Source organism: Mytilus edulis, chromosome 6, assembly GCF_963676685.1.
Source record: "Mytilus edulis chromosome 6, xbMytEdul2.2, whole genome shotgun sequence".
Taxonomy (NCBI): domain Eukaryota; kingdom Metazoa; phylum Mollusca; class Bivalvia; order Mytilida; family Mytilidae; genus Mytilus; species Mytilus edulis.
The window spans coordinates 66844455-66856115 of NC_092349.1; the positions used below are offsets into that span (position 1 = coordinate 66844455).

At 30.8% G+C, this 11661-nt stretch overlaps 1 long non-coding RNA gene across 1 annotated transcript; it reads left to right on the forward strand.

Annotated features, from left to right (window-relative positions):
• Positions 1–2048: 2048 nt before the first annotated feature.
• LOC139528199 (uncharacterized) lies at positions 2049–10515 on the forward strand. Its single transcript, XR_011665543.1, has 2 exons — positions 2049–2286; positions 9697–10515. It is a non-coding gene; the product is annotated as an uncharacterized lncRNA (long non-coding RNA).
• Positions 10516–11661: the final 1146 nt, after the last annotated feature.

The window sequence follows — 11661 nt, forward strand, 5'->3', positions numbered from 1 at the left end:
TTTCAATGTGTCTTTTAGTTTAAAATAGGGAATACTTGTGTAAAGTGTAGAAAAGTCAAATGTTTAAATACTATTGCAAGATGAGAGAGTCTTAGATTGTACGTACTCTAACGACTTTTGGATTTTTTAGCATCTACATCTGATTCACGCCACCTCTAGAATAAGCAGTTTCACAATAACGTTGGAGCCCGGCTTTGATTGCTGATAAAAGAGATGTTAATAATTTAGAAAGAGATTTTGTAAAGCACTTTGAAGACCCAGTAATATACCGTTGTTTGAATGGATACTTATGTAGTTTATGTATCTAATACAGTGATGGAAGATCCAGTTCTTCGTCTTTGGTTGCAATTCCAAAGATAAATAGAACAGACCTATGATTATCGCGGATTTCGTCTTTGGTAAGTGTCGTGAGGGTATATGTTGAGTTTCCAAGTTAATTGTCAATATCTAATTCATTTATCAAGCAGTTTATGTAATACTATTCAAACACAAAAACGATGATGTTGTTTGGGGCTTTATCTGCGGGGACAACAACATATTTGTTATAGAGGTAGGACAAGTGTTTTGCAACATTTGGGTTTTTAAAAATTGACGTAGCGTGGGTATTGATAGACCTATTTAGTATCTTAATTCGGATTTGTATCAACGACCTCACAGCCTTAAATCTTTTCGGAAAAAGTATCTACGGCTTTTTTCTGGCGTTTAGCCCATTGCCTGGCAAAATCCTCTACTGAATCCATTTGATGTTGTATTTCCAATTGATGGATTTAGACCCACGATATTTCGGACCTTTGGATAACAAATTTCGCAGGGAAGTGCTATTGACAATGCTAAGGTCTCCGGTAATGACGTGGCACGCCATTATGAGGTTTATACTTGAAGTCGTTAATGTTGAGATCCTGCAGACCGTGTTTGTATTTGAAAATTGTAGTTGCAATTTGTTTGGTATAGGTATAAGAAATTATTGGTACAGACTGATCTTTAAAATCAAGAGGTATTTTTGACTGAACTAATTTATGATGAAAGATATAGCCTAACACTACTGGACGAAAAAACAACTGTCCATACCAGTAACAGTCGTTGTACTTTGTAAAAGACAAGTAATGACTGTCAAATCTGTCATATTTCGTTGCAACAGTTCATTTTTGTCTGTCCCAACTTTTCTACGGGTTGTGAAAGTCAAAAAATGCTACCATCAGTCATTTCAGAACTGTTGCAGTGGTTTACGGTGTTGTCACAGTCAAAATATATTTATTACAGTCTTTCTAATAGTTGTGGCAGTTGCATAATGTCCGTCCCAACCTTTTAATAGTTGGGACAGTTAAGATTTGTTTGTGTCAACTTTTCAGACGTTGATGCAGCCAAAAAATGTTTGTCACAACGTTTTTAGAGTTGGGACAGTCGTTAAATGTTTGTTACAACTTTCTAAAGGTTGGCACAGTCATTAAATGTTTAGTACAACTTATAAAAGGTTGACACAGTCGTTAAATGTTTAAAACAAACACTTCATAGGTTGATACAGTCGGTAAATGTTTTAATACAAATAGTTTAGCGTAACGGTAGTCCATCAATGTAAAAAAAAAATCACGTCTCACCCGGCTCTCAAGATTTTATTTTGTTGTAAAATAGTCCATTACTTATACTATTATCGTCTATCGTGCGATTGTAAACTTGTTTTGCTGTTTATTCACTTATTTTGCGATCGTTGTTTGTCTTTTGTCGTTTTCCATTTATTGCCGTAGCATTGTCCGTTCATTTTTGACAGTCATGTGCGTTTGACTTTAAATAATCCTTTTGATATCCTTACTTTTTATTTTATAATATCTGTTTTATAACATTTTCGTTCATAACTGGTTTTAAAAACCAGAAGCTTTCGTTTAAAATAGAGTTTTAATATTATTGCAGAAGAATGAGAAGATGATAATGGATTCATTCAAATTCATATTTGATAAATTCTGCGCGATAGAAAAATGTACAAGGGTATACCTGAAATAAATTTAATTATTATGACTAAGTTACCAATATTGTACAGCATAATAAACCCGTTTTAATTCGAATTACACCAAGAGGGACATTTCCGATGATTAAAAAAATAATTAGTAAAATCTGTCAAGTTTCTTTAAAAACGGAAAACAATTCTTCACCGTAAACGATTTATCCACTTTAATTTCTTGTCGGCAAAAAAACAAAAAAACCGGGACCTCAGGTCGGCAAACTATATTTTTACACAGGTAACTACAGATGTTAGACCACATGTTCAATAATCTGAGCTGGAAAATACAATCGGTGAGTAGAAATTATCAATATTTTAAAGCATGTCTATCGAATAATCATGGATTCATAATTTTGAAGGGAAAATGTGCACATTTGTCGGGTTACACTAATGTCCTGACAATGTCCTGACAAAGTCCTGACAGAAATGTAAATGCTTAATACTTTTTTGTTATTGGAAGGATTTACTTGAAATTTGGAATCAAACACGATGAGAACTTATATTTAATAAATAAAATAAAAAAAATAAAAAATAAATAATTTAAGACTTAGAAAATTTGACCTGACCAACTTGACCTCGAAAATACTATTGTCCTGACCGATATGAAACGGCTAAAAAATAATTTATTATTGACAGGATAGACTTCAAATTCGATATCAAGGAAGATTAAATCATTTATTACAAAAATATAAGAAGAAGAAAAGAAAAAAAATATTTTAAGAGTTAGAAAACTTGACCTGACCAACCACGTCCAGCCGTGACAAATGTCCTGACCGATATAAAACTGGTAATTTATTTCTCAAATTCGGTCGGATTGACTTCAAATTTGACATAAGACAAGAAAGTAACATTGAGTAAATACTCATTTGAAAAAAATTAGGGGGAAAATACTTAAAGGGTAAAAAAACTTGACCTGATGAACATCGACTTTGTTGTCAGTAAATGTCCTGACCGATATAAAAGTGCTAATACTTGCAACATTGTTGGTATGATTGAGTTTTTAATTGAAACCAAGTCAAATTGTAACGTTTTTATTTTTGTACTTGCTGCAATAAATTGGAAACAAAATATTTCAAAGGAAATAAATACTTGACTTAACCCCTTAAACTTAATACACAAACAATAACATTTTTAGTTCTTACCTTATATTGTAATTGAATTTATATATTTCCTATTCATAAAATACAACATCCAAAGCAAATAAATTTTGTTAAATGAAAAGATAGGGGAAATATGAGTTGCTGAGTGACTGTGAGTATTGTTTACCCCTTTGTAACACAAATCTACTTAATTTGATTAATAATTCAGATTGACTAATGAAACTAATTATTGAATTATTAACCTCAATTAAAAACTATAAAAATGTATAGTGATTAGCTAGCTACCTACTGATTTTAATAACTAAGTTAATTGAAAGTTTTCTTTTTCTTTTTGGTGCAATAACTAAGTTAAAAAAAATGTATTAAAATAAAGGCAAAGGAAGGTGACAAGAATCAATAAAATTAAAACATACCTACATTAATTACTATAATCACAATTTGGAATGTTTTCTTTACAATCAATAAATTTTGTTTTATCTAGTTGTTGAGTGATTATACATGTCATATAAAAGCAGGAAATGGGCTTCGTTTTGTTTGAAAAGGATGTGTATACAAGCATATACATTAAGATTATATTGGAATCACAAAGAAATACAATAAACAATACACAATAATAATTTCAATAAAATACACAATACCGTTAACAAGTACAATACAAAGAATAATTATATTACAATACATAATACAACACAATATACAATACAACACAATACAACACAATACACTATACAACACAAACTTAAATACAGAATACACAATATAAATTTGAATTACAATACAATACACATTACAACACAATAAACAATACACAATACAACACATTTCAATTACAATACAAATTTCAATGACAAATACAAATTTCAATTACAATACAAATGTTTATAACAATACAAATTTCAATTACAATACAATACACAACACAACACAATTCACTACAATACAATAATATAATACAATGTTCAAGCATCGCGATGTTCATCACAGTACCAATCTTCTGAAACTCCTGAACATGTTTGATGAACCCACTTAGTACAGCTTATCCGTCCTCTTTTCGCTTCACATCCAATCATGTTCTCAAAAACATCTGGTTTACCACACTGACAACTACACTCAATTCTTCTTGCATAAATCCTAACAAAGTCTGTACTTGATGTTGTATTTTGAGAAAATGGTGTTAAATGGCCCTTTTCCAAACACGATATCAAATGTGGTCGCATGTATTTTTCAATAAACTTCGTACGTCTTTGAGTGTTGAGTTTTTCTTTATGACAATATTCCACCAAGTTGGCAATAGCATACACTCCACAAGTTCAAGTTCATAATTAATTAATTGGATTAACAAATAGGTGGTTAATCTAATCATCACAAGCCCCTAATCAGATTAACTAATAGAGCAATAAGAGAATGTTAACATGAATAAACAATACACACATTCAGCAACTGGGATTGGGCCTAACACTTTTCTTTCCTTCATTTCAACTGTATCTTTCGTGTTCAATGTCGTTTTTAATATTATTGTGATCGGATATTTTAATTTCACTAATTTAAGGTAAGAGGTTAACAAGTTAGAAAATTTATCAAGTCCTACAGTGGTCAGGTCAATATTATTTACCCTTGTAATAATTTTTCACTTATTTCTTTTAGTCATTTAAAAATTTAATAAGATAATGATAGTTTTCAAACTTAAAGACATTTATTTAAGTAATTAAGATAGTCATTCTATTTTTTAAAGATACATGCCTTTTTTCGGTGAATAGCCTATGTTGGTCAGGTCAAGTTTTTTTGGTCTTTTCAACATTTTTTTTCTTTTTATTTCTTTTAATTTCTTTGTTAAATGTTGCAATCTTCTTTACTACTCAATTTGAATTCATTCATTACAATAACAAAATAGATAGAAGCATTTTATATCGATCCGGACATGAGTCACGGCAAATGTGTAGTTGGTCAGGTCAAGTTTTCTAACTCTTAAAATTATTTTTTTAATTTTTTTTTCTTATATTTTTGTATTAAATGTTTTAATCTTCCTTGGTATCGAATTTGAAGTCTATCCTGTCAATAACAAATTATTTTTTAGCCGTTTCATATCGGTCAGGACAATAGTATTTTCGAGGTCAAGTTGGTCAGGTCAAATTTTCTAAGTATTAAATTAATTTTTTTTTATTTTTTTAATTCTATTTATTAAATATAAGTTCTCATCGTGCTTGATTCCAAATTTCAAGTAAATCCTTTAAATAACAAAAAAGTATTAAGCATTTACATTTCTGTCAGGACTTTGTCAGGACATTGTCAGGACATTGTCAGGACATTAGTGTAACCCACATTTGTCGGCTTACAGACCTTACAATGTGTTCTCATTGGCGGATCCAAAAGGGGGGGGGGGTTCCAAGAGTTCGAACCTCCTTTGTTTTGGCCGCTCAATGCATTTAAATGGGGACATATAGTTGGACCCCCCCCCTCCCCCTGTTTCGTTCTGGGTTGGACCCCCCCCCCTTTTTTAGAATGTCTGGATCCGCCACTGATCCTACGGAATCTATATTGAGATACTCCGATAGGCTATATATAGCTATGAATCGACGTTCTATATTGCCACACTCGTGCATAGTTGCATGTTCCAGGGAAAATATAAGCTTTGAGCCACCTTTAAGCTTCAATGTTAAAGTTGTGCTTCATAATAAATCATTGAAAGTCATGAAGGACACCGTACCCCCCCCCCCCCCCCCCCGCTATTATCTTGTGTATGTCATTTATTCCCTTAATTATTTTGCATACATCACCCTGAGTGGAATACATAAGGTTACTCTATATCTTCCCCTTTTTTGTGGGAATAATTTGGTCGATTATATAGGGAATCACTCAAGCATGACTGGATCCGTGCCCCTAAGGGCAGTCAGGGGCCCTGTCCCTTATGAAAAGTTCTGGATCTGCCACTGACCATGCTGACCTATACATCATGTAGTGTACATATTGTATGTTAATGTATTGCTAACTCGGGTCATAAATTTGCATGAAATACTTGTCCAGGGGTTAAAAAATCCACTAGCCCGACGCCCGGGACTACAACATTGAGGCCTCGGGCAACCAAAACGTGTAACCCAATATGCCCGACGGACTAGTAACAAAAATTTCTTGGCGTTTCCAAAATATAAAGTGGAAAATCCCCTTATCACTATTATATCTTAGCCAATCAGATTCGACTACGTCATCTGGGAATCTCAGAATTTGAACTGATTTTGCAGGATCCCGTACTTTCAATATCGATTTTTCTGTACAGGGGTATTGTACATTGCTTATGCAACCAGAGAAATATAATGTAACCAGATTGTACCTCCTTCTGAATAATTTATTGAATTATAAATGTGAACCCCTTTTAACAGCAGACACCTGACTTTTGTCAGATATAAATTTGTAAAATGTGCGCATGTTATGGTAGCCATTTTGTTGTTTTTACATACTGTGAAGAAGCCTCTAGAACCATGACCTATACATTGACAGTCTTCAGAAAACTTAAACTTGATGCAATAATATTTCATCATTATGATTATGATTATCTTCATTGATATTCAAATGAAATAGAATTTACAACAAATACAATTTCAGTTTAGCGACTGTGCTCAGTTTGGAGTATTAATAGCGCACAATTAGCTTACCATGGATATTACTGTACTTCGTTTATACAACTAAATAAGAGACACAAAGTATGGATGGTGATATTTATTCACATATATATTTATGGTCATTTGATTTATTTTAATAAATCGAATTTTTAAAACTGAAAACAAGTATGATCATAAAATGTAACCAGCTGATATTTCTTTTACACAAAAATGATGATGTATCTGATAAAAATTACTCCAATCCTTTTATGCCAGGCATGCTTTTATATTACCATGTATAGAAGTGGTCAAGACTTGTACCATCTCGAGATTTGAGCAAGTCATTATTACAGTATATTTAATGAGTATTCAATTAGCGAATTGAATATAATATCTGCTAATGGGATATTTGTTGCTGTAAGTTTTGGGTATCCAATTTGCAAATCAATCCACTGTACAAGTGGATAAAAATTGTCAAGTTTATAGAGTTCTTGTTTATTGCAGGAAACGGCATACTCGGGCTAGTAGGTCAGTTTTGTTGGGCTATTAATTCTTTCAAGAGGGCTAGTAAAATCCTGCTACCAATGAGCCCTGGGCTAGTGAGCTTTAACAAAATTTCTTAACCCCTGTTAATGTCACTGGACATTTTATAACCAACAACCAACCGATCTTTACATGTACGTATCCATATAAATGTATTTCTTATCATGCTTATGCTGGATTACTAGTATTTCCCTAGTTTTGCTTTATCAGCTGATAGTTTTTGTTCTATTTAGAATGCATTGTGACGTCACGATTTCGATAAAAAAAAACATGCATAGTACAAACACATATGATTTGATCATAAAATGTTAAGAAAATTATTAACTTTAAGATTAAATAGTGACTTATTTAGCAAGCGTCCATTTTCATTTAGATTTTAAATAATTCTCAAATCATGGACAACAAAACATTAATATATTTGATAATAGCATGCATATGCCAGGCATTGAAATTGAATAAATATTTTTAAAATGGTTTAAAATAGCATTAATCATCAAAATAAAACAATATTATTAAATTAATGTTCCTGAAACAAGGCACAGAGTCATAAACAGTTGCCATTTAAACACAGTTGATTAAACAAATTGTGCTAATTCAATTAGTAATTGTTTTATCATGTACTATATTGTTTAAAAAACACATATTAAAAGAGCAAAGCTAGCATCATAATTTTATTCTTTTTAGATTTAACATAGAATTTATATTAAATCACTATAATTTGTTAATACTTTGAACCCAAACTATATATTTTCATGTGAAATTTTTATATAAATTGTGCCCTGTTAGCATTGTTTTTTAAAATTCATTTGTGCCATACATGTTATCTAACTTACAAGTAGTACCATTCAATGGTCATTATATTTATTCCGCAATGATTAAGGACCTTCTAATCATAATTCATATATATTTTTCGACACGCATTCAATTGTGTTTTGGTTACTTTATTGTTGCCTATTAAACTGTTGGGTTGATGCATCATTGATATATCCCACATCTTCTTTGATCATGTGCATTCACATACGACTGCAGATTTTTTGCATTTTTTACATAATCATAATTATTTTATGTAAACATTCAATATGTCAGGAAAACATAACAAAAAAATCTATCTGTATGCATATTTTTTTATGTTAACATGGTATAAACTTTTTTAAAGTATTTTATGAAGCTCAAAATATTTTTTATAGATATAGTATTATCCAGTAAGTTCTCATAAAATTTACTGTGTTAACTGCATTGTATGTGTTGTATCTACTAATTTAGTCTAAAACATTTTTTTTTACTTCAAATTCAAAATTAACAATTAAAATATTTGTATTTACTGAATATGACCATGCAAATGTGACATTAAAATAGGTAATAATCAGGATGTTAACACTGGATATGCGATAGGTAATAATCAGAAATTCTTATATACATGATCTAGCTAATATACAAATTAAGACACAATAGTTTATTGCCCTGGGGGATGATATTTAATCTGTCATTGGTATAATGATACAATTTTATAATAATGTTCACAAATTATCATGATTAAAATTGTCCTCTTCAAAATTTTGATAACTTTTTCAAAACAAATTATAATTTAAGAAAAATATGAAACAGCAGGATATATATATATTATTTTGGATATTAAAATGCAAATTTTAAAAGTAATGTGAATATTGATTTATTAAAATAAAATTGGGTAAATAACTAAATTAAATAAAAAAGTGAGCTGCAAAGCATTATTTAATGCAAGCTGTTACAACAAATGAATAAGTAAAAAGTATTCAGGGTAACACAAAAGATGTAAAAATTATTAAACTCAAGGATTTAAAACATTATCTGGGATGGTTAAGTCTTGTAACAATATTTTTACATCACAAAGGTTTATTCATTATACATGTTATATGCACTGGACAAAGGTAAAGTCAATATCATCTACATGTATATAGTAACAGGGCATTTATTTATTTTATTTTTTCGTTCCTTAAACTTTTCTTTGTCATGTTTGTAGTATCAATATATTTCATATTAAATCATAAACATAATTAAAATAAACAAAAGAAATAACCTGTTGTGTTTTAGAGAGGAATAACTATGTCCATGATGTCTGACTTTAAAGAATTGATGAACAAAAGTATGGTGTGAGCCTCAATGAGACAGTAACCCTTCAATGAAAGTACACAATCACACTTAACAAATCATTAATGACATTAATGCAGGAAAAAAGACAACACTATATAGAATTTAGACCCCCTTAAAAGATTTATTTTTCTTGTTAATAGGGACTTGAAAATAGAATTGTATAAGTGCTAGAATTTTTTGGTCAATCAAATGAGAAGTGCTAGTTTTATCTAGGTAAATACAGTTATTGTAATTAACTTTCTTATTATTGCACAATGTATATACATGTAGTATTATATATTTATTATTAGTTAAACATTTACTGCACTTGAGTCTAAATGTATATTTTATTTTGTAGAATCATACTGAATATGTATTGGTTTGACCATGATTCCCACTTTAATAGAATGACACCTGCTAGTACATGTGCACTTTGATGCATAGAAAATATAGATGTCACTGAGTCGCTGTATAGCTGCAAATTGTGAAACAATGGATTAATTCATTATTTAATGCTAGTTATCTATTGTTTTTGGAAATTATGAATATGGCGTGCAGCATTATTCCATGATGATAATGTGATGTTCTGATTAAATTGGACATGAAGAAAATTGTGCCTTGTACAAATAGGAAAATTACAAATTGTATTAAAGGAGGACCACATTACTGGAGGACTAATTACCTTGGATTATCATGATCAATTGTGAATTTGGAATAACAAAATTTCGTAGTTGCAGTGAATATTAATAGTGCAATCATACATGTACATTATTTCTGAATTCCATGAATACCCAGGATAACTATTCATTTGAAATAGCAATTTGGAATAATGAAAATGCATAGTTTCAGTGAATACTACTAATAATAGTGCATCATATCTGAATTCATGAATACTTTTAATTAGTGGATAATCAGTCATTTTAATATAATAACAATATGGATAATGTGAATTTCTAGTTTCAGTGAAATTAACAAAACAGTACATGTATATCACATCTGAAGTTTATGTTGGCATTGCAATTGTTAACTACCGCCAGCATGTCCAGGGTGTGTAAAAAGATCTTAACCAACTATGAGGGTCTCGTGCAGTCCGTGTCAATTGTTTAGAGTCAAATGACTGCTTGCTGTACTTAAATTATTAAAGTCTGAATTAGAATTAAATAAAAATCTTAATTAGCATGATTAGTCATGTTAGTGGCCAAGTGTTCATGGTTTTTGAAACAAATAAAACATGCACGTACATTAAAGTATAATTTTATTATCCCTCCTGCAACAAAAGTTGAAGTACATGCATGCAAGCCAAGAAATATGTATTACAATCTGGCAGTGGCTACAGCGTACCGTTTTGTATTTAAGCTTTACCAGATACATTTTAGAAGCTGAAATGCCTGGATACTTCCTCATGTTCCTTATGTTATGAAGTTTCTGTTATTGATTTGTCCATTGCACTTCACCTAGTTTTCATGGTACACTACATGTACATGTAACTGTTTACAAAAAAATATTACTGTTTGAACAGTCACAGTGAAATACACTTGAAGTCTTAAATGTATAACGTATGTATATTAATTGAGTTACTGGATTAATTATTATGGTATTTTGAAAGGTGTACATGTCTCAGTGTCTGTCAGGCAGGGTTGGCCTGATCCTGACTTCATTTCATGGATCAGTGATTAAGGTTACTTCAGTTACATGTAATTTGTCAAGTTTGTTTCTCACACATGTTTAAAAATACTACAAGCAGTAGGAAAAGTAGGTCAACTATATTTGGTTTATGAAATGAGTGTAAGGTGAATATGTCTAATTGCAAGACTTACATCAGACTTTGACCCCAATGAAAATGTCATGGTTCATTGAACAATGCTTAGTTTTTGTGGTTTGATCTATTTCCAAATGTTTCTCAGATGCTACAGTATAAACTACATGTACATGCAAGACATGTATAGGATCACTATTTTTGGCATATTATTGGATATTCATAAGTTAGTTTTCATGGTTTCGCCTTCGGTCTCAAGTAATAAATTAGCTTAACTTCTCTATGAGGGGTGAAGCTTACATGTAATATCTCTGTTTAAAGAAACAAACTATAACCACCAGACCATAGCTGGCCAGTGACCTTGACCCTAGTATATAAGCACCTGTTCCATAATAACTTGTCATTATTTTTCTAGAGGGTGTGAAGTGAACACTTCACTTGTATTCTTTTTAGTTATTTTATTTTTATCTAAGATTTAGGGGAAAGTTACTAAAGTTACGTTTAACTTGTCTACGATGTACGACAAGTTCTAATGTTATTTTGTTAATTAGAAATAATAATTCCTCA